The following is a 22,849-nucleotide window of genomic DNA, read 5'->3' as shown; positions in this document are numbered from 1 at the left end:
TAGAGAGGTACGTTGAAATTGAAAGGTCAGCACAAATGGTCAAAATCCGACATTTTCTCACCTTTCTGCCCGTTTGCAGCTCAGAAAATGACAATGACCATCCTCATCTCGTTGTGTAGCTGGACTTGAAAATAGCACCATGAAAAAGAGCCACATTTCTCTAAAGAACTCGCCCAGGGCTGCTGAAAGCTGAAAAAGAACCTATCTAGAAGTTTGGGGCTTTTTACCCGTGAATCTTCACTTTGCGACTAAACTATCCACAGCAGTGCCAAATTTTCTGGGTCACTGAATGCGGGTGCCAGCGCCCTACAAGCAAACCAAAAATGAAACCAATGCGACCACTGAAATTACAGCTTGGTCATGTTATAGAGAGGTACGTTGAAATTGAAAGGTCAGCACAAATGGTCAAAATCCGACATTTTCTCACCTTTCTGCCCGTTCGCAGCTCAGAAAATGACAATGACCATCCTCATCTCGTTGTGTAGCTGGACATAGACTATAGCACGAAGAAAAAGACCCACATTTCTCTAAAGAACTCACCCAGGGCTGCTGAAAGCTGAAAAAGAACCTATCTAGAAGTTTGGGGCTTTTTACCCGTGAATCTTCACTTTGCGACTAAACTATTCACAGCAGTGCCAAATTTTCTGGGTCACTGAATGCGGGTGCCAGCGCCCTGCAAGCAAACCAAAAATCAAACCAATGCGACCACTGAAATTACAGCTGGGTCATGTTATAGAGAGGTACGTTGAAATTGAAAGGTCAGCACAAATGGTCAAAATCTGACATTTTCTCACCTTTCTGCCCGTTTGAAGCTCAGAAAATGACAATGACCATCCTCATCTCGTTGTGTAGCTGGACATAGAAAATAGCACCATGAAAAAGAGCCACATTTCTCTAAAGAACTCACCCAGGGCTGCTGAAAGCTGAAAAAGAACTTATCTAGAAGTTTGGTGCTTTTTACCCGTGAATCTTCACTTTGCGACTAAACTATCCACAGCAGTGCCAAATTTTCTGGGTCACTGAATGCGGGTGCCAGCGCCCTACAAGCACACCAAAAATGAAACCAATGCGACCACTGAAATTACAGCTGGGTCATGTTATAGAGAGGTACGTTGAAATTGAAAGGTCAGCACAAATGGTCAAAATCCGACATTTTCTCACCTTTCTGCCCGTTCTCAGCTCAGAAAATGACAATGACCATCCTCATCTCGTTGTGTAGCTGGACATAGAAAATAGCACCATGAAAAAGAGCCACATTTCTCTAAAGAACTCACCCAGGGCTGCTGAAAGCTGAAAAAGAACTTATCTAGAAGTTTGGGGCTTTTTACCCGTGAATCTTCACTTTGCGACTAAACTATCCACAGCAGTGCCAAATTTTCTGGGTCACTGAATGCGGGTGCCAGCGCCCTACAAGCAAACACTAAAAATCAAACCAATGCGACCACTGAAATTGCAGCTGGGTCATGTTATAGAGAGGTACGTTGAAATTGAAAGGTCAGCACAAATGGTCAAAATCCGACATTTTCTCACCTTTCTGCCCGTTCGCAGCTCAGAAAATGACAATGACCATCCTCATCTCGTTGTGTAGCTGGACATAGAAAATAGCACCATGAAAAAGAGCCACATTTCTCTAAAGAACTCACCCAGGGCTGCTGAAAGCTGAAAAAGAACTTATCTAGAAGTTTGGGGCTTTTTACCCGTGAATCTTCACTTTGCGACTAAACTATCCACAGCAGTGCCAAATTTTGTGGGTCACTGAATGCGGGTGCCAGCGCCCTACAAGCAAACCAAAAATCAAACCAATGCGACCACTGAAATTGCAGCTGGGTCATGTTATAGAGAGGTACGTTGAAATTGAAAGGTCAGCACAAATGGTCAAAATCAGACATTTTCTCACCTTTCTGCCCGTTCGCAGCTCAGAAAATGACAATGACCATCCTCATCTCGTTGTGTAGCTGGACATAGAAAATAGCACCATGAAAAAGAGCCACATTTCTCTAAAGAACTCGCCCAGGGCTGCTGAAAGCTGAAAAAGAACCTATCTAGAAGTTTGGGGCTTTTTACCCGTGAATCTTCACTTTGCGACTAAACTATCCACAGCAGTGCCAAATTTTCTGGGTCACTGAATGCGGGTGCCAGCGCCCTACAAGCAAACCAAAAATGAAACCAATGCGACCACTGAAATTACAGCTTGGTCATGTTATAGAGAGGTACGTTGAAATTGAAAGGTCAGCACAAATGGTCAAAATCCGACATTTTCTCACCTTTCTGCCCGTTCGCAGCTCAGAAAATGACAATGAAAATCCTCATCTCGTTGTGTAGCTGGACATAGAAAATAGCACCATGAAAAAGAGCCACATTTCTCTAAAGAACTCACCCAGGGCTGCTGAAAGCTGAAAAAGAACTTATCTAGAAGTTTGGGGCTTTTTACCCGTGAATCTTCACTTTGCGACTAAACTATTCACAGCAGTGCCAAATTTTCTGGGTCACTGAATGCGGGTGCCAGCGCCCTACAAGCAAACCAAAAATGAAACCAATGCGACCACTGAAATTACAGCTGGGTCATGTTATAGAGAGGTACGTTGAAATTGAAAGGTCAGCACAAATGGTCAAAATCCGACATTTTCTCACCTTTCTGCCCGTTCGCAGCTCAGAAAATGACAATGACCATCCTCATCTCGTTGTGTAGCTGGACATAGAAAATAGCACCATGAAAAAGAGCCACATTTCTCTAAAGAACTCACCCAGGGCTGCTGAAAGCTGAAAAAGAACTTATCTAGAAGTTTGGGGCTTTTTACCCGTGAATCTTCACTTTGCGACTAAACTATCCACAGCAGTGCCAAATTTTCTGGGTCACTGAATGCGGGTGCCAGCGCCCTACAAGCAAACCAAAAATCAAACCAATGCGACCACTGAAATTGCAGCTGGGTCATGTTATAGAGAGGTACGTTGAAATTGAAAGGTCAGCACAAATGGTCAAAATCAGACATTTTCTCACCTTTCTGCCCGTTCGCAGCTCAGAAAATGACAATGACCATCCTCATCTCGTTGTGTAGCTGGACATAGAAAATAGCACCATGAAAAAGAGCCACATTTCTCTAAAGAACTCGCCCAGGGCTGCTGAAAGCTGAAAAAGAACCTATCTAGAAGTTTGGGGCTTTTTACCCGTGAATCTTCACTTTGCGACTAAACTATCCACAGCAGTGCCAAATTTTCTGGGTCACTGAATGCGGGTGCCAGCGCCCTACAAGCAAACCAAAAATGAAACCAATGCGACCACTGAAATTACAGCTGGGTCATGTTATAGAGAGGTACGTTGAAATTGAAAGGTCAGCACAAATGGTCAAAATCCGACATTTTCTCACCTTTCTGCCCGTTCGCAGCTCAGAAAATGACAATGAAAATCCTCATCTCGTTGTGTAGGTGGACATAGAAAATAGCACCATGAAAAAGAGCCACATTTCTCTAAAGAACTCACCCAGGGCTGCTGAAAGCTGAAAAAGAACCTATCTAGAAGTTTGGGGCTTTTTACCCGTGAATCTTCACTTTGCGACTAAACTATTCACAGCAGTGCCAAATTTTCTGGGTCACTGAATGCGGGTGCCAGCGCCCTACAAGCAAACCAAAAATGAAAGCAATGCGACCACTGAAATTACAGCTGGGTCATGTTATAGAGAGGTACGTTGAAATTGAAAGGTCAGCACAAATGGTCAAAATCCGACATTTTCTCACCTTTCTGCCCGTTCGCAGCTCAGAAAATGACAATGACCATCCTCATCTCGTTGTGTAGCTGGACATAGAAAATAGCACCATGAAAAAGAGCCACATTTCTCTAAAGAACTCACCCAGGGCTGCTGAAAGCTGAAAAAGAACTTATCTAGAAGTTTGGGGCTTTTTACCCGTGAATCTTCACTTTGCGACTAAACTATCCACAGCAGTGCCAAATTTTCTGGGTCACTGAATGCGGGTGCCAGCGCCCTACAAGCAAACCAAAAATCAAACCAATGCGACCACTGAAATTGCAGCTGGGTCATGTTATAGAGAGGTACGTTGAAATTGAAAGGTCAGCACAAATGGTCAAAATCCGACATTTTCTCACCTTTCTGCCCGTTCGCAGCTCAGAAAATGACAATGACCATCCTCATCTCGTTGTGTAGCTGGACATAGAAAATAGCACCATGAAAAAGAGCCACATTTCTCTAAAGAACTTACCCAGGGCTGCTGAAAGCTGAAAAAGAACCTATCTAGAAGTTTGGGGCTTTTTACCCGTGAATCTTCACTTTGCGACTAAACTATCCACAGCAGTGCCAAATTTTCTGGGTCACTGAATGCGGGTGCCAGCGCCCTACAAGCAAACCAAAAATGAAACCAATGCGACCACTGAAATTACAGCTGGGTCATGTTATAGAGAGGTACGTTGAAATTGAAAGGTCAGCACAAATGGTCAAAATCCGACATTTTCTCACCTTTCTGCCCGTTCGCAGCTCAGAAAATGACAATGACCATCCTCATCTCGTTGTGCAGCTGGATATAGAAATTAGCACCATGAAAAAGAGCCACATTTCTCTACAGAACTCACACAGGGCTGCTGAAAGCTGAAAAAGAACCTATCTAGAAGTTTGGGGCTTTTTACCCGTGAATCTTCACTTTGCGACTAAACTATCCACAGCAGTGCCAAATTTTCTGGGTCACTGAATGCGGGTGCCAGCGCCCTACAAGGAAACCAAAAATCAAACCTATGCGACTACTGAAATTATAGCTGGGTCATGTTATAGAGAGGTACGTTGAAATTGAAAGGTCAGCACAAATGGTCAAAATCCGACATTTTCTCACCTTTCTGCCCGTTCGCAGCTCAGAAAATGACAATGGCCATCCTCATCTCGTTGTGTAGCTGGACATAGAAAATAGCACCATTAAAAAGAGCCACATTTCTCTAACTTAACTCACCCAGGGCTGCTGAAAGCTGAAAAAGAACTTATCTAGAAGTTTGGGGCTTTTTACCCGTGAATCTTCACTTTGCGACTAAACTATCCACAGCAGTGCCAAATTTTCTGGGTCACTGAATGCGGGTGCCAGCGCCCTACAAGCACACCAAAAATCACACCAATGCGACCACTGAAATTGCAGCTGGGTCATGTTATAGAGAGGTACGTTGAAATTGAACGGTCAGCACAAATGGTCAAAATCCGACATTTTCTCACCTTTCTGCCCGTTCGCAGCTCAGAAAATGACAATGACCATCCTCATCTCGTTGTGTAGATGGACATAGAAAATAGAACCAAGAAAAAGAGCCACATTTCTCTAAAAAACTCGTCCAGGGCTGCTGAAAGCTGAAAAAGAACCTATCTAGAAGTTTGGGGCTTTTTACCCGTGAATCTTCACTTTGCGATTAAACTATCCACAGCAGTGCCAAATTTTCTGGGTCACTGAATGCAGGTGCCAGCGCCCTACAAGCAAACCAAAAATGAAACCAATGCGACCACTGAAATTACAGCTGGGTCATGTTATAGAGAGGTACGTTGAAATAGAAAGGTCAGCACAAATGGTCAAAATCCGACATTATTTCACCTTTCTGCCCGTTCGCAGCTCAGAAAATGACAATGACCATCCTCATCTCGTTGTGTAGCTGGACATAGACAAGAACACCAAGAAAAAGACCCACATTTCTCTAAAGAACTCACCCAGGGCTGCTGAAAGCTGAAAAAGAACCTATCTAGAAGTTTGGGGCTTTTTACCCGTGAATCTTCACTTTGCGACTAAACTATTCACAGCAGTGCCAAATTTTCTGGGTCACTGAATGCGGGTGCCAGCGCCCTACAAGCAAACCAAAAATGAAACCAATGCGACCACTGAAATTACAGCTGGGTCATGTTATAGAGAGGTACGTTGAAATTGAAAGGTCAGCACAAATGGTCAAAATCCGACATTTTCTCACCTCTCTGCCCGTTCGCAGCTCAGAAAATGACAATGACCATCCTCATCTCGTTGTGTAGCTGGACATAGACAAGAGCACCAAGAAAAAGACCCACATTTCTCTAAAGAACTCACCCAGGGCTGCTGAAAGCTGAAAAAGAACCTATCTAGAAGTTTGGGGCTTTTTACCCGTGAATCTTCACTTTGCGACTAAAGTATTCACAGCAGTGCCAAATTTTCTGGGTCACTGAATGCGGGTGCCAGCGCCCTACAAGGAAACCAAAAATCAAACCAATGCGACCACTGAAATTACAGCTGGGTCATGTTATAGAGAGGTACGTTGAAATTGAAAGGTCAGCACAAATGGTCAAAATCCGACATTTTCTCACCTTTCTGCCCGTTCGCAGCTCAGAAAATGACAATGACCCTTCCTCATCTCGTTGTGTAGCTGGACATAGAAAATAGCACCATGAAAAAGAGCCACATTTCTCTAAAGAACTCACCCAGGGCTGCTGAAAGCTGAAAAAGAACTTATCTTGAAGTTTGGGGCTTTTTACCCGTGAATCTTCACTTTGCGACTAAACTATTCACAGCAGTGCCAAATTTTCTCGGTCACTGAATGCGGGTGCCAGCGCCCTACAAGCAAACCAAAAATCAAACCAATGCGACCACTGAAATTACAGCTGGGTCATGTTATAGAGAGGTACGTTGAAATTGAAAGGTCAGCACAAATGGTCAAAATCCGACATTTTCTCACCTTTCTGCCCGTTCGCAGCTCAGAAAATGACAATGACCATCCTCATCTCGTTGTGTAGCTGGACATAGAAAATAGCACCATGAAAAAGAGCCACATTTCTCTAAAGAACTCACCCAGGGCTACTGAAAGCTGAAAAAGAACTTATCTAGAAGTTTGGGGCTTTTTACCCGTGAATCTTCACTTTGCGACTAGACTATCCACAGCAGTGCCAAATTTTCTGGGTCACTGAATGCGGATGCCAGCGCCCTACAAGCAAACCAAAAATGAAACCAATGCGACCACTGAAATTGCAGCTGGGTCATGTTATAGAGAGGTACGTTGAAATTGAAAGGTCAGCACAAATGGTCAAAATCCGACATTTTCTCACCTTTCTGCCCGTTCGCACCTCAGAAAATGACAATGACCATCCTCATCTCGTTGTGTAGCTGGACATAGACAAGAGCACCAAGAAAAAGAACCACATTTCTCTAAAGAACTCACCCAGGGCTGCTGAAAGCTGAAAAAGAACTTATCTAGAAGTTTGGGGCTTTTTACCCGTGAATCTTCACTTTGCGACTAAACTATTCACAGCAGTGCCAAATTTTCTGGGTCACTTAATGCGGGTGCCAGCGCCCTACAAGCAAACCAAAAATGAAACCAATGCGACCACTGAAATTACAGCTGGGTCATGTTATAGAGAGGTACGTTGAAATTGAAAGGTCAGCACAAATGGTCAAAATCCGACATTTTCTCACCTTTCTGCCCGTTCGCAGCTCAGAAAATGACAATGACCATCCTCATCTCGTTGTGCAGCTGGATATTGAAATTAGCACCATCAAAAAGAACCACATTTCTCTACAGAACTCACACAGGGCTGCTGAAAGCTGAAAAAGAACCTATCTAGAAGTTTGGGGCTTTTTACCCGTGAATCTTCACTTTGCGACTAAACTATCCACAGCAGTGCCAAATTTTCTGGGTCACTGAATTCGGGTGCCAGCGCCCTACAAGGAAACCAAAAATCAAACCTATGCGACCACTGAAATTACAGCTGGGTCATGTTATAGAGAGGTACGTTGAAATTGAAAGGGCAGCACAAATGGTCAAAATCCGACATTTTCTCACCTTTCTGCCCGTTCGCAGCTCAGAAAATGACAATGACCATCCTCATCTCGTTGTGTAGCTGGACATAGAAAATAGCACCATGAAAAAGAGCCACATTTCTCTAAAGAACTCACCCAGGGCTGCTGAAAGCTGAAAAAGAACTTATCTAGAAGTTTGGTGCTTTTTACCCGTGAATCTTCACTTTGCGACTAAACTATCCACAGCAGTGCCAAATTTTCTGGGTCACTGAATGCGGGTGCCAGCGCCCTACAAGCACACCAAAAATGAAACTAATGCGACCACTGAAATTGCAGCTGGGTCATGTTATAGAGAGGTACGTTGAAATTGAAAGGTCAGCACAAATGGTCAAAATCCGACATTTTCTCACCTTTCTGCCCGTTCGCAGCTCAGAAAATGACAATGACCATCCTCATCTCGTTGTGTAGCTAGACATAGAAAATAGCACCATGAAAAAGAGCCACATTTCTCTAAAGAACTCACCCAGGGCTGCGGAAAGCTGAAAAAGAACCTATCTAGAAGTTTGGGGCTTTTTACCCGTGAATCTTCACTTTGCGACTAAACTATTCACAGCAGTGCCAAATTTTCTGGGTCACTGAATGCGGGTGCCAGCGCCCTACAAGCAAACCAAAAATGAAACCAATGCGACCACTGAAATTACAGCTGGGTCATGTTATAGAGAGGTACGTTGAAATGGAAAGGTCAGCACAAATGGTCAAAATCCGACATTTTCTCACCTTTCTGCCCGTTCGCAGCTCAGAAAATGACAATGACCATCCTCATCTCGTTGTGTAGCTGGACATAGAAAATAGCACCATGAAAAAGAGCCACATTTCTCTAAAGAACTCACCCAGGGCTGCTGAAAGCTGAAAAAGAACCTATCTAGAAGTTTGGGGCTTTTTACCCGTGAATCTTCACTTTGCGACTAAACTATTCACAGCAGTGCCAAATTTTCTCGGTCACTGAATGCGGGTGCCAGCGCCCTACAAGCAAACCAAAAATCAAACCAATGCGACCACTGAAATTACAGCTGGGTCATGTTATAGAGAGGTACGTTGAAATTGAAAGGTCAGCACAAATGGTCAAAATCCGACATTTTCTCACCTTTCTGCCCGTTCGCAGCTCAGAAAATGACAATGACCCTTCCTCATCTCGTTGTGTAGCTGGACATAGAAAATAGCACCATGAAAAAGAGCCACATTTCTCTAAAGAACTCACCCAGGGCTGCTGAAAGCTGAAAAAGAACTTATCTAGAAGTTTGGTGCTTTTTACCCGTGAATCTTCACTTTGCGACTTAACTATCCACAGCAGTGCCAAATTTTCTGGGTCACTGAATGCGGGTGCCAGCGCCCTACAAGCACACCAAAAATGAAACCAATGCGACCACTGAAATTGCAGCTGGGTCATGTTATAGAGAGGTACGTTGAAATGGAAAGGTCAGCACAAATGGTCAAAATCCGACATTTTCTCACCTTTCTGCCCGTTCGCAGCTCAGAAAATGACAATGACAATCCTCATCTCGTTGTGTAGCTGGACATAGAAAATAGCACCATGAAAAAGAGCCACATTTCTCTAAAGAACTCACCCAGGGCTGCTGAAAGCTGAAAAAGAACCTATCTAGAAGTTTGGGGCTTTTTACCCGTGAATCTTCACTTTGCGACTAAACTATCCACAGCAGTGCCAAATTTTCTGGGTCACTGAATGCGGGTGCCAGCGCCCTACAAGCACACCAAAAATCAAACCAATGCGACCACTGAAATTGCAGCTGGGTCATGTTATAGAGAGGTACGTTGATATTGAAAGGTCAGCACAAATGGTCAAAATCCGACATTTTCTCACCTTTTTGCCCGTTCGCAGCTCAGAAAATGACAATGACCATCCTCATCTCGTTGTGTAGCTGGACATAGACAAGAGCACCAAGAAAAAGACCCACATTTCTCTAAAGAACTCGCCCAGGGCTGCTGAAAGCTGAAAAAGAACCTATCTAGAAGTTTGGGGCTTTTTACCCGTGAATCTTCACTTTGCGAATAAACTATTCACAGCAGTGCCAAATTTTTAGGGTCACTGACTGTGGGTGACAGCGCCCTACAAGCAAACCAAAAATGAAACCAATGCGACCGATGGCATTACAGCTGGGTCATGTTATAGAGAGGTATGTTGAAATTGAAAGGTCAGCACAAATGGTCAAAATCCGACATTTTCTCACCTTTCTGCCCGTTCGCAGCTTAGAAAATGACAATGACCATCCTCATCTCGTTGGTTAGCTGGACAAAGACAAGAGCACCAAGAAAAGAGCCACATTTCTCTAAAGAACTCGCCCAGGGCTGCTGAAAGCTGAAAAAGAACCTATCTAGAAGTTTGGGGCTTTTTACCCGTGAATCTTCACTTTGCGACTAAACTATTCACAGCAGTGCCAAATTTTCTGGGTCATTGAATGCGGGTGCCATCGCCCTACAAGCAATCCAAAAATCAAATCAATGCGACCACTGAAATTACAGCTGGGTCATGTTATAGAGAGGTACGTTGAAATTGAAAGGTCAGCACAAATGGTCAAAATCAGACATTTTCTCACCTTTCTGCCCGTTCGCAGCTCAGAAAATGACAATGACCCTTCCTCATCTCGTTGTGTAGCTGGACATAGAAAATACCACCATGAAAAAGAGCCACATTTCTCTAAAGAACTCACCCAGAGCTGCTGAAAGCTGAAAAAGAACTTATCTAGAAGTTTGGGGCTTTTTACCCGTGAATCTTCACTTTGCGACTAAACTATCCACAGCAGTGCCATATTTTCTGGGTCACTGAATGCGGGTGCCAGCGCCCTACAAGCAAACCAAAAATGAAACCAATGCGACCACTGAAATTACAGCTGGGTCATGTTATAGAGAGGTACGTTGAAATTGAAAGGTCAGCACAAATGGTCAAAATCCAGAATTTTCTCACCTTTCTGCCCGTTCGCAGCTCAGAAAATGACAATGATCATCCTCATATCGTTGTGTAGCTGGACATAGACAAGAGCACCGTGAAAAAGAGCCACATTTCTCTAAAGTACTCGCCCAGGGCTGCTGAAAGCTGAAAAGGAACGTACCTAGAAGTTTGGGGCTTTTTACCCGTGAATCTTCACTTTGCGACTGAACTATTCACAGCAGTGCCAAATTTTCTGGGTCACTGAATGCGGGTGCCAGCGCCCTACAAGCACACCAAAAATGAAACCAATGCGACCACTGAAATTACAGCTGGGTCATGTTATAGAGAGGTACGTTGAAATTGAAAGGTCAGCACAAATGGTCAAAATCCGACATTTTCTCACCTTTCTGCCCGTTCGCAGCTCAGAAAATGACAATGACCATCCTCATCTCGTTGTGTAGCTGGACATAGACAAGAACACCAAGAAAAAGACCCACATTTCTCTAAAGAACTCACCCAGGGCTGCTGAAAGCTGAAAAAGAACCTATCTTGAAGTTTGGGGCTTTTTACCCGTGAATCTTCACTTTGCGACTAAACTATCCACAGCAGTGCCAAATTTTCTGGGTCACTGAATGCGGGTGCCAGCGCCCTACAAGCAAACCAAAAATGAAACCAATGCGACTACTGAAATTACAGCTGGGTCATGTTATAGAGAGGTACGTTGAAATTGAAAGGTCAGCACAAATGGTCAAAATCAGACATTTTCTCACCTTTCTGCCCGTTCGCAGCTCAGAAAATGACAATGACCATCCTCATCTCGTTGTGTAGCTGGACATAGAAAATAGCACCATAAAAAAGAGCCACATATCTCTAAAGTACTCGCCCAGGGCTGCTGAAAGCTGAAAAAGAACCTATCTAGAAGTTTGGGGCTTTTTACCCGTGAATCTTCACTTTGCGACTAAACTATTCACAGCAGTGGCAAATTTTCTGAGTCAATGAATGCGGGTGCCAGCGCCCTACAAGCAAACCAAAAATCAAACCAATGCGACCACTGAAATTACAGCTGGGTCATGTTATAGAGAGGTACGTTGAAATTGAAAGGTCAGCACAAATGGTCAAAATCCGACATTTTCTCACCTTTCTGCACGTTCGCAGCTCAGAAAATGACAATGACCATCCTCATCTCGTTGTGCAGCTGGACATAGAAATTAGCACCACTAAAAAGAGCCACATTTCTCTACAGAACTCACACAGGGCTGCTGAAAGCTGAAAAAGAACCTATCTAGAAGTTTGGGGCTTTTTACCCGTGAATCTTCACTTTGCGACTAAACTATCCACAGCAGTGCCAAATTTTCTGGGTCACTGAATGCGGGTGCCAGCGCCCTACAAGCAAACCAAAAATGAAACCAATGCGACCACTGAAATTACAGCTGGGTCATGTTATAGAGAGGTACGTTGAAATTGAAAGGTCAGCACAAATGGTCAAAATCCGACATTTTCTCACCTTTCTGCCCGTTCGCAGTTCAGAAAATGACAATGACCATCCTCATCTCGTTGTGTAGCTGGACATAGAAAATAGCACCATGAAAAAGAGCCACATTTCTCTAAAGAACTCACCCAGGGCTGCTGAAAGCTGAAAAAGAACTTATCTAGAAGTTTGGGGCTTTTTACCCGTGAATCTTCACTTTGCGACAAAACTATCCACAGCAGTGCCATATTTTCTGGGTCACTGAATGCGGGTGCCAGCGCCCTACAAGCAAACCAAAAATCAAACCAATGCGACCACTGAAATTACAGCTGGGTCATGTTATAGAGAGGTACGTTGAAATTGAAAGGTCAGCACAAATGGTCAAAATCAGACATTTTCTCACCTTTCTGCCCGTTCGCAGCTCAGAAAATGACAATGACCATCCTCATCTCGTTGTGTAGCTGGACATAGAAAATAGCACCATGAAAAAGAGCCACATTTCTCTAAATTACTCGCCCAGGGCTGGTGAAAGCTGAAAAGGAACCTATCTAGAAGTTTGGGGCTTTTTACCCGTGAATCTTCACTTTGCGACTAAACTATCCACAGCAGTGCCAAATTTTCTGGGTCACTGAATGCGGGTGCCAGCGCCCTACAAGCAAACCAAAAATCAAACCAATGCGACCACTGAAATTACAGCTGGGTCATGTTATAGAGAGGTACGTTGAAATTGAAAGGTCAGCACAAATGGTCAAAATCAGACATTTTCTCACCTTTCTGCCCGTTCGCAGCTCAGAAAATGACAATGACCATCCTCATCTCGTTGTGTAGCTGGACATAGACAAGAGCACCAAGAAAAAGACCCACATTTCTCTAAAGAACTCGCCCAGGGCTGCTGAAAGCTGAAAAAGAACCTATCTTGAAGTTTGGGGCTTTTTACCCGTGAATCTTAACTTTGCGACTAAACTATTCACAGCAGTGCCAAATTTTGTGAGTCACTGAATGCGGGTGCCAGCGCTCTACAAGCAAAGCAAAAATCAAACCAATGCGACCACTGAAATTACAGCTGGGTCATGTTATAGAGAGGTACGTTGAAATTGAAAGGTCAGCACAAATGGTCAAAATCCGACATTTTCTCACCTTTCTGCCCGTTCGCAGCTCAGAAAATGACAATGACCATCCTTATCTCATTGTGTAGCTGGACATAGAAAATAGCACCATGAAAAAGAGCCACATTTCTCTAAAGAACTCACCCAGGGCTGCTGAAAGCTGAAAAAGAACTTATCTAGAAGTTTGGGGCTTTTTACCCGTGAATCTTCACTTTGCGACTAAACTATCCACCGCAGTGCCAAATTTTCTGGGTCACTGAATGCGGGTGCCAGCGCCCTACAAGCACACCAAAAATGAAACCAATGCGACCACTGAAATTGCAGCTGGGTCATGTTATAGAGAGGTACGTTGAAATTGAAAGGTCAGCACAAATGGTCAAAATCCGACATTTTCTCACCTTTCTGCCCGTTCGCAGCTCAGAAAATGACAATGACCATCCTCATCTGGTTGTGTAGCTGGACATAGAAAATAGCACCATGAAAAAGAGCCACATTTCTCTAAAGAACTCACCCAGGGCTGCTGAAAGCTGAAAAAGAACCTATCTAGAAGTTTGGGGCTTTTTACCCGTGAATCTTCACTTTGCGACTAAAGTATTCACAGCAGTGCCAAATTTCCTGGGTCACTGAATGCGGGTGCCAGCGCCCTACAAGCAAACCAAAAATGAAACCAATGCGACCACTGAAATTACAGCTGGGTCATGTTATAGAGAGGTACGTTGAAATTGAAAGGTCAGCACAAATGGTCAAAATCCGACATTTTCTCACCTTTCTGCCCGTTCGCAGCTCAGAAAATGACAATGACCATCCTCATCTCGTTCTGTAGCTGGACATAGACAAGAGCACCAAGAAAAAGACCCACATTTCTCTAAAGAACTCGCCCAGGGCTGCTGAAAGCTGAAAAAGAACCTATCTTGAAGTTTGGGGCTTTTTACCCGTGAATCTTCACTTTGCGACTAAACTATTCACAGCAGTGCCAAATTTTCTGGGTCACTGAATGCGGGTGCCAACGCCCTACAAGTAAACCAAAAATCAAACCAATGCGACCACTGAAATTACAGCTGGGTCATGTTATAGAGAGGTACGTTGAAATTGAAAGGTCAGCACAAATGGTCAAAATCCGACATTTTCTCACCTTTCTGCCCGTTCGCAGCTCAGAAAATGACAATGACCATCCTCATCTCGTTGTGTAGCTGGACATAGAAAATAGCACCATGAAAAAGAGCAACATTTCTCTAAAGAACTCACCCAGGGCTGCTGAAAGCTGAAAAAGAACTTATCTAGAAGTTTGGGGCTTTTTACCCGTGAATCTTCACTTTGCGACTAAACTATCCACAGCAGTGCCAAATTTTGTGGGTCACTGAATGCGGGTGCCAGCGCCCTACAAGCACACCAAAAATGAAACCAATGCGACCTCTGAAATTGCAGCTGGGTCATGTTATAGAGAGGTACGTTGAAATTGAAAGGTCAGCACAAATGGTCAAAATCCGACATTTTCTCACCTTTCTGCCTGTTGGCAGCTCAGAAAATGACAATGACCATCCTCATCTCGTTGTGTAGCTGGACATAGAAAATAGCACCATGAAAAAGAGCCACATTTCTCTAAAGAACTCACCCAGGGCTGCTGAAAGCTGAAAAAGAACCTATCTAGAAGTTTGGGGCTTTTTACCCGTGAATCTTCACTTTGCGACTAAACTATCCACAGCAGTGCCAAATTTTCTTGGTCACTGAATGCGGGTGCCAGCGCCCTACAAGCAAACCAAAAATGAAACCAATCCGCCCACTGAAATTACAGCTGGGTCATGTTATAGAGAGGTACGTTGAAATTGAAAAGTCAGCACAAATGGTCAAAATCCGACATTTTCTCACCTTTCTGCCCGTTCGCAGCTCAGAAAATGACAATGACCATCCTCATCTCGTTGTGTAGCTGGACATAGACAAGAGCACGAAGAAAAAGACCCACATTTCTCTAAAGAACTCACCCAGGGCTGCTGAAAGCTGAAAAAGAACCTAACTAGAAGTTTGGGGCTTTTTACCCGTGAATCTTCACTTTGCGAATAAACTATTCACAGCAGTGCCAAATTTTCTGGGTCACTGCATGCGGGTGCCAGCGCCCTAAAAGCAAACCAAAAATCAAACCAATGCGACCACTGAAATTACAGCTGGGTCATGTTATAGAGAGGTACGTTGAAATTGAAAGGTCAGCACAAATGGTCAAAATCCGACATTTTCTCACCTTTCTGCCCGTTCGCAGCTCAGAAAATGACAATGACCATCCTCATCTCGTTGTGTAGCTGGACATAGAAAATAGCACCATGAAAAAGAGCCACATTTCTCTAAAGAACTCGCCCAGGGCTGCTGAAAGCTGAAAAAGAACCTATCTAGAAGTTTGGGGCTTTTTACCCGTGAATCTTCACTTTGCGACTAAACTATCCACAGCAGTGCCAAATTTTCTGGGTCACTGAATGCGGGTGCCAGCGCCCTACAAGCACACCAAAAATGAAACCAATGCGACCACTGAAATTGCAGCTGGGTCATGTTATAGAGAGGTACGTTGAAATTGAAAGGTCAGCACAAATGGTCAAAATCCGACATTTTCTCACCTTTCTGCCCGTTCGCAGCTCAGCGTCAGGCGAAATAGCACGTCATCGTACATTTGAGATCAGCGGGAAGAAGATGACGACGTCCACTGATTTAGTATCTGTGCACACGAATCTGCTGTGTGTGTGACTCTGTGTGTCAGCTATGATATCATCTTCTGTGATTCCATGCCTAGCATGTACGTCTGAACCATCCTGCAAAGTTTGAATGACGTAGGTTGAGCGATCGCTCCGCGAAATATACTTTTTGAAATTCTCTTCATAGTATATCTTCCACCATTGAAATTTCGAATTTCTTCAAAAAAAGTGCTGAGAGGGGTGGCTTGCAACCTCGATATGGCTTGTTCCAGGCATGCTTTGGAGCCATCTTCTGTTGAAGTAGTGGCGGGGATCTGCCCTGCAACTGCTACAACAAAAAATGATTCGATCTGAGAAAGGGTGAGACCGCGAATCTCGGTTGAATATTGAGTATTTCAAGCCTTTTCACGACGAAGATGGAGTTCTTTTTGGAGATGGACGTCGCGGCAAAGGACATGGTGTCCGACGTCTGGCGTCTGGTGAAGCCAGGGATCATTTGTCCAGTCAGGTCGGCAGCCTAACCGTCGGTAAGCTTGTGTTTGGATCCCGTTCTGCTCGATGTGGTAGATCACAAACAATTTGATATCGCACAAATTGATCTCACTGGCATCGTGCGTACGGTATTTTATATTCAGAAAATCCCAAAGTGTCTCTGTGTGGCCGTCCTATGCCACGAGAAACTCCAATCAGGCTCAAATGTCCTCTGCCTTCATGATTGAATGTCCACTTCGTTTGAACAACGAACACAACAATCGAGGACGGCTTTGCAATGAAAAATACAGCTATACTGGAGCTGAAAAAAAGAAGAAAAAAACGTGCTCAGGATGAGACTCGAGTACACCCATACTCTCACAGCAGGTGAAACGCAAATTTTTGTGAAAAATGCGTGACGCCGACTGACCAGTAATTTCGCCTGACGAAAATGACAATGACCATCCTCATCTCGTTGTGTAGCTGGACATAGAAAATAGCACCATGAAAAAGAGCCACATTTCTCTAAAGAACTCACCCAGGGCTGCTGAAAGCTGAAAAAGAACTTATCTAGAAGTTTGGTGCTTTTTACCCGTGAATCTTCACTTTGCGACTAAACTATCCACAGCAGTGCCAAATTTTCTGGGTCACTGAATGCGGGTGCCAGCGCCCTACAAGCACACCAAAAATGAAACCAATGCGACCACTGAAATTGCAGCTGGGTCATGTTATAGAGAGGTACGTTGAAATTGAAAGGTCAGCACAAATGGTCAAAATCCGACATTTTCTCACCTTTCTGCCCGTTCGCAGCTCAGAAAATGACAATGACCATCCTCATCTCGTTGTGTAGCTGGACATAGAAAATAGCACCATGAAAAAGAGCCACATTTCTCTAAAGAACTCACCCAGGGCTGCTGAAAGCTGAAAAAGAACCTATCTAGAAGTTTGGGGCTTTTTACCCGTGAATCTTCACTTTGCGACTAAAGTATTCAGAGCAGTGCTAAATTTTCTGGGTCACTGAATTCGGGTGCCAGCGCCCTACAAGCAAACCAAAAATGAAACCAATGCGACCACTGAAATTACAGCTGGGTCATGTTATAGAGAGGTACGTTGAAATTCAAAGGTCAGCACAAATGGTCAAAATCCGACATTTTCTCACCTTTCTGCCCGTTCGCAGCTCAGAAAATGACAATGACCATCCTCATCTCGTTCTGTAGCTCGACATAGACAAGAGCACAAAGAAAAAGACCCACATTTCTCTAAAGAACTCGCCCAGGGCTGCTGAAAGCTGAAAAAAGAACCTATCTTGAAGTTTGGGGCTTTTTACCCGTGAATCTTCACTTTGCGATTAAACTATTCACAGCATTGCCAAATTTTCTGGGTCACTGAATGCGGGTGCCAGCGCCCTACAAGCAAACCAAAAATCAAACCAATGCGACCACTGAAATTACAGCTGGGTCATGTTATAGAGAGGTGCGTTGAAATTGAAAGGTCAGCACAAATGGTCAAAATCCGACATTTTCTCACCTTTCTGCCCGTTCGCAGCTCAGAAAATGACAATGACCATCCTCATCTCGTTGTGTAGCTGGACATAGAAAATAGCACCATGAAAAAGAGCCACATTTCTCTAAAGAACTCACCCAGGGCTGCTGAAAGCTGAAAAAGAACCTATCTAGAAGTTTGGGGCTTTTTACCCGTGAATCTTCACTTTGCGACTAAACTATCCACAGCAGTGCCAAATTTTCTGGGGCACTGAGTGCGGGTGACAGCGCCCTACAAGCAAACCAAAAATCAAACCAATGCGACCACTGAAATTACAGCTGGGTCATGTTATAGAGAGGTACGTTGAAATTGAAAGGTCAGCACAAATGGTCAAAATCAGACATTTTCTCACCTTTCTGCCCGTTCGCAGCTCAGAAAATGACAATGACCATCCTCATCTCGTTGTGTAGCTGGACATAGAAAATAGCACCATGAAAAAGAGCCAAATTTCTCTAAAGAACTCACCCAGGGCTGCTGAAAGCTGAAAAAGAACTTATCTAGAAGTTTGGGGCTTTTTACCCGTGAATCTTCACTTTGCGACTAAACTATCCACCGCAGTGCCAAATTTTCTGGGTCACTGAATGCGGGTGCCAGCGCCCTACAAGCATACCAAAAATGAAACCAATGCGACCACTGATATTGCAGCTGGGTCATGTTATAGAGAGGTACGTTGAAATTGAAAGGTCAGCACAAATGGTCAAAATCCGACATTTTCTCACCTTTTTGCCCGTTCGCAGCTCAGAAAATGACAATGACCATCCTCATCTCGTTGTGTAGCTGGACATAGACAAGAGCACCAAGAAAAAGACCCACATTTCTCTAAAGAACTCGCCCAGGGCTGCTGAAAGCTGAAAAAGAACCTATCTAGAAGTTTGGGGCTTTTTACCCGTGAATCTTCACTTTGCGAATAAACTATTCACAGCAGTGCCAAATTTTTAGGGTCACTGACTGTGGGTGACAGCGCCCTACAAGCAAACCAAAAATGAAACCAATGCGACCGATGGCATTACAGCTGGGTCATGTTATAGAGAGGTATGTTGAAATTGAAAGGTCAGCACAAATGGTCAAAATCCGACATTTTCTCACCTTTCTGCCCGTTCGCAGCTTAGAAAATGACAATGACCATCCTCATCTCGTTGGTTAGCTGGACAAAGACAAGAGCACCAAGAAAAGAGCCACATTTCTCTAAAGAACTCGCCCAGGGCTGCTGAAAGCTGAAAAAGAACCTATCTAGAAGTTTGGGGCTTTTTACCCGTGAATCTTCACTTTGCGACTAAACTATTCACAGCAGTGCCAAATTTTCTGGGTCACTGAATGCGGGTGCCTGCGCCCTACAAGCAAACCAAAAATGAAACCAATGCGACCACTGAAATTACAGCTGGGTCATGTTATAGAGAGGTATGTTGAAATTGAAAGGTCAGCACAAATGGTCAAAATCCGACATTTTCTCACCTTTCTGCCCGTTCGCAGCTCAGAAAATGACATTGACCATCCTCATCTCGTTGTGCAGCTGGACATAGAAATTAGCACCACTAAAAAGAGCCACATTTCTCTACAGAACTCACACAGGGCTGCTGAAAGCTGAAAAAGAACCTATCTAGAAGTTTGGGGCTTTTTACCCGTGAATCTTCACTTTGCGACTAAACTATCCACAGCAGTGCCAAATTTTCTGGGTCACTGAATGCGGGTGCCAGCGCCCTACAAGCAAACCAAAAATCAAACCAATGCGACCACTGAAATTACAGCTGGGTCATGTTATAGAGAGGTACGTTGAAATTGAAAGGTCAGCACAAATGGTCAAAATCAGACATTTTCTCACCTTTCTGCCCGTTCGCAGCTCAGAAAATGACAATGACCCTTCCTCATCTCGTTGTTTAGCTGGACATAGAAAATAGCACCATGAAAAAGAGCCACATTTCTCTAAAGAACTCACCCAGGGCTGCTGAAAGCTGAAAAAGAACTTATCTTGAAGTTTGGGGCTTTTTACCCGTGAATCTTCACTTTGCGACTAAACTATCCACAGCAGTGCCATATTTTCTGGGTCACTGAATGCGGGTGCCAGCGCCCTACAAGCAAACCAAAAATGAAACCAATGCGACCACTGAAATTACAGCTGGGTCATGTTATAGAGAGGTACGTTGAAATTGAAAGGTCAGCACAAATGGTCAAAATCCGACATTTTCTCACCTTTCTGCCCGTTCGCAGTTCAGAAAATGACAATGACCATCCTCATTTCGTTGTGCAGCTGGATATAGAAATTAGCACCATGAAAAAGAGCCACATTCCTCTACAGAACTCACACAGGGCTGCTGAAAGCTGAAAAAGAACCTATCTAGAAGTTTGGGGCTTTTTACCCGTGAATCTTCACTTTGCGACTAAACTATTCACAGCAGTGCCAAATTTTCTGGGTCACTGAATGCGGGTGCCAGCGCCCTACAAGGAAACCAAAAATCAAACCTATGCGACCACTGAAATTACAGCTGGGTCATGTTATAGAGAGGTACGTTGAAATTGAAAGGTCAGCACAAATGGTCAAAATCCGACATTTTCTCACCTTTCTGCCCGTTCGTAGCTCAGAAAATGACAATGACCATCCTCATCTCGTTGTGTAGCTGGACATAGAAAATAGCACCATGAAAAAGAGCCACATTTCTCTAAAGAACTCACCCAGGGCTGCTGAAAGCTGAAAAAGAACTTATCTAGAAGTTTGGGGCTTTTTACCCGTGAATCTTCACTTTGCAACTAAACTATCCACAGCAGTGCCAAATTTTGTGGGTCACTGAATGCGGGTGCCAGCGCCCTACAAGCACACCAAAAATCAAACCAATGCGACCACTGAAATTGCAGCTGGGTTATGTTATAGAGAGGTACGTTGAAATTGAAAGGTCAGCACAAATGGTCAAAATCCGACATTTTCTCACCTTTCTGCCCGTTCGCAGCTCAGAAAATGACAATGACCATCCTCATCTCGTTGTGTAGCTGGACATAGAAAATAGCACCATGAAAAAGAGCCACATTTCTCTAAAGAACTCACCCAGGGCTGCTGAAAGCTGAAAAAGAACCTATCTAGAAGTTTGGGGCTTTTTACCCGTGAATCTTCACTTTGCGACTAAATTATTCACAGCAGTGCCAAATTTTCTGGGTCACTGAATGCGGGTGCCAGCGCCCTACAAGCACACCAAAAATCAAACCAATGCGACCACTGAAATTGCAGCTGGGTCATGTTATAGAGAGGTACGTTGAAATTGAAAGGTCAGCACAAATGGTCAAAATCCGACATTTTCTCACCTTTCTGCCTGTTGGCAGCTCAGAAAATGACAATGACCATCCTCATCTCGTTCTCTAGCTGGACATAGAAAATAGCACCATGAAAAAGAGCCACATTTCTCTAAAGAACTCACCCAGGGCTACTGAAAGCTGAAAAAGAACTTATCTAGAAGTTTGGGGCTTTTTACCCGTGAATCTTCACTTTGCGACTAAATTATCCACAGCAGTGCCAAATTTTCTGGGTCACTGAATGCGGGTGCCAGCGCCCTACAAGCACACCAAAAATGAAACCAATGCGATCACTGAAATTGCAGCTGGGTTATGTTATAGAGAGGTACGTTGAAATTGAAAGGTCAGCACAAATGGTCAAAATCCGACATTTTCTCACCTTTCTGCCCGTTCGCAGCGCAGAAAATGACAATGACCATCCTCATCTCGTTGTGTAGCTGGACATAGAAAATAGCACCATGAAAAAGAGCCACATTTCTCTAAAGAACTTACCCAGGGCTGCTGAAAGCTGAAAAAGAACCTATCTAGAAGTTTGGGGCTTTTTACCCGTGAATCTTCACTTTGCGACTAAACTATCCACAGCAGGGCCAAATTTTCTGGGTCACTGAATGCGGGTGCCAGCGCCCTACAAGCAAACCAAAAATGAAACCAATGCGACCACTGAAATTACAGCTGGGTCATGTTATAGAGAGGTACGTTGAAATTGAAAGGTCAGCACAAATGGTCAAAATCCGACATTTTCTCACCTTTCTGCCCGTTCGCAGCTCAGAAAATGACAATGACCATCCTCATCTCGTTGTGTAGCTGGACATAGACAAGAGCACCAAGAAAAAGAACCACATTTCTCTAAAGAACTCACCCAGGGCTGCTGAAAGCTGAAAAAGAACTTATCTAGAAGTTTGGGGCTTTTTACCCGTGAATCTTCACTTTGCGACTAAACTATTCACAGCAGTGCCAAATTTTCTGGGTCACTGAATGCGGGTGCCAGCGCCCTACAAGCAAACCAAAAATCAAACCAATGCGACCACTGAAATTACAGCTGGGTCATGTTATAGAGAGGTACGTTGAAATTGAAAGGTCAGCACAAATGGTCAAAATCCGACATTTTCTCACCTTTCTGCCCGTTCGCAGTTCAGAAAATGACAATGACCATCCTCATTTCGTTGTGCAGCTGGATATAGAAATTAGCACCATGAAAAAGAGCCACATTCCTCTACAGAACTCACACAGGGCTGCTGAAAGCTGAAAAAGAACCTATCTAGAAGTTTGGGGCTTTTTACCCGTGAATCTTCACTTTGCGACTAAACTATTCACAGCAGTGCCAAATTTTCTGGGTCACTGAATGCGGGTGCCAGCGCCCTACAAGGAAACCAAAAATCAAACCTATGCGACCACTGAAATTACAGCTGGGTCATGTTATAGAGAGGTACGTTGAAATTGAAAGGTCAGCACAAATGGTCAAAATCCGACATTTTCTCACCTTTCTGCCCGTTCGCAGCTCAGAAAATGACAATGACCATCCTCATCTCGTTGTGTAGCTGGACATAGACAAGAGCACGAAGAAAAAGACCCACATTTCTCTAAAGAACTCACCCAGGGCTGCTGAAAGCTGAAAAAGAACCTATCTAGAAGTTTGGGG

At 44.0% G+C, this 22,849-nt stretch overlaps 1 long non-coding RNA gene across 1 annotated transcript in view; it reads right to left on the bottom strand.

The window, feature by feature from the left end:
• Positions 1 to 22,849, bottom strand: part of LOC135823274 (uncharacterized) — a 311,228-nt gene that overhangs the window by 231,169 nt on the left and 57,210 nt on the right. The window contains exons 2-3 of the long non-coding RNA XR_010554645.1: positions 19,021 to 19,078; positions 9,975 to 10,032 (exon numbers count right to left, since the gene is read on the bottom strand). This is a non-coding gene — a long non-coding RNA (uncharacterized LOC135823274). The remainder of the gene's footprint in view (positions 1 to 9,974; positions 10,033 to 19,020; positions 19,079 to 22,849) is intronic.

The sequence above is a fragment of the Sycon ciliatum genome, chromosome 8 (genome assembly GCF_964019385.1).
Source record: "Sycon ciliatum chromosome 8, ocSycCili1.1, whole genome shotgun sequence".
Lineage (NCBI taxonomy): Eukaryota > Metazoa > Porifera > Calcarea > Leucosolenida > Sycettidae > Sycon > Sycon ciliatum.
The sequence above is the reverse complement of the archived record's forward strand: the minus strand, read 5'-3'. Positions and strand labels throughout refer to the sequence as shown.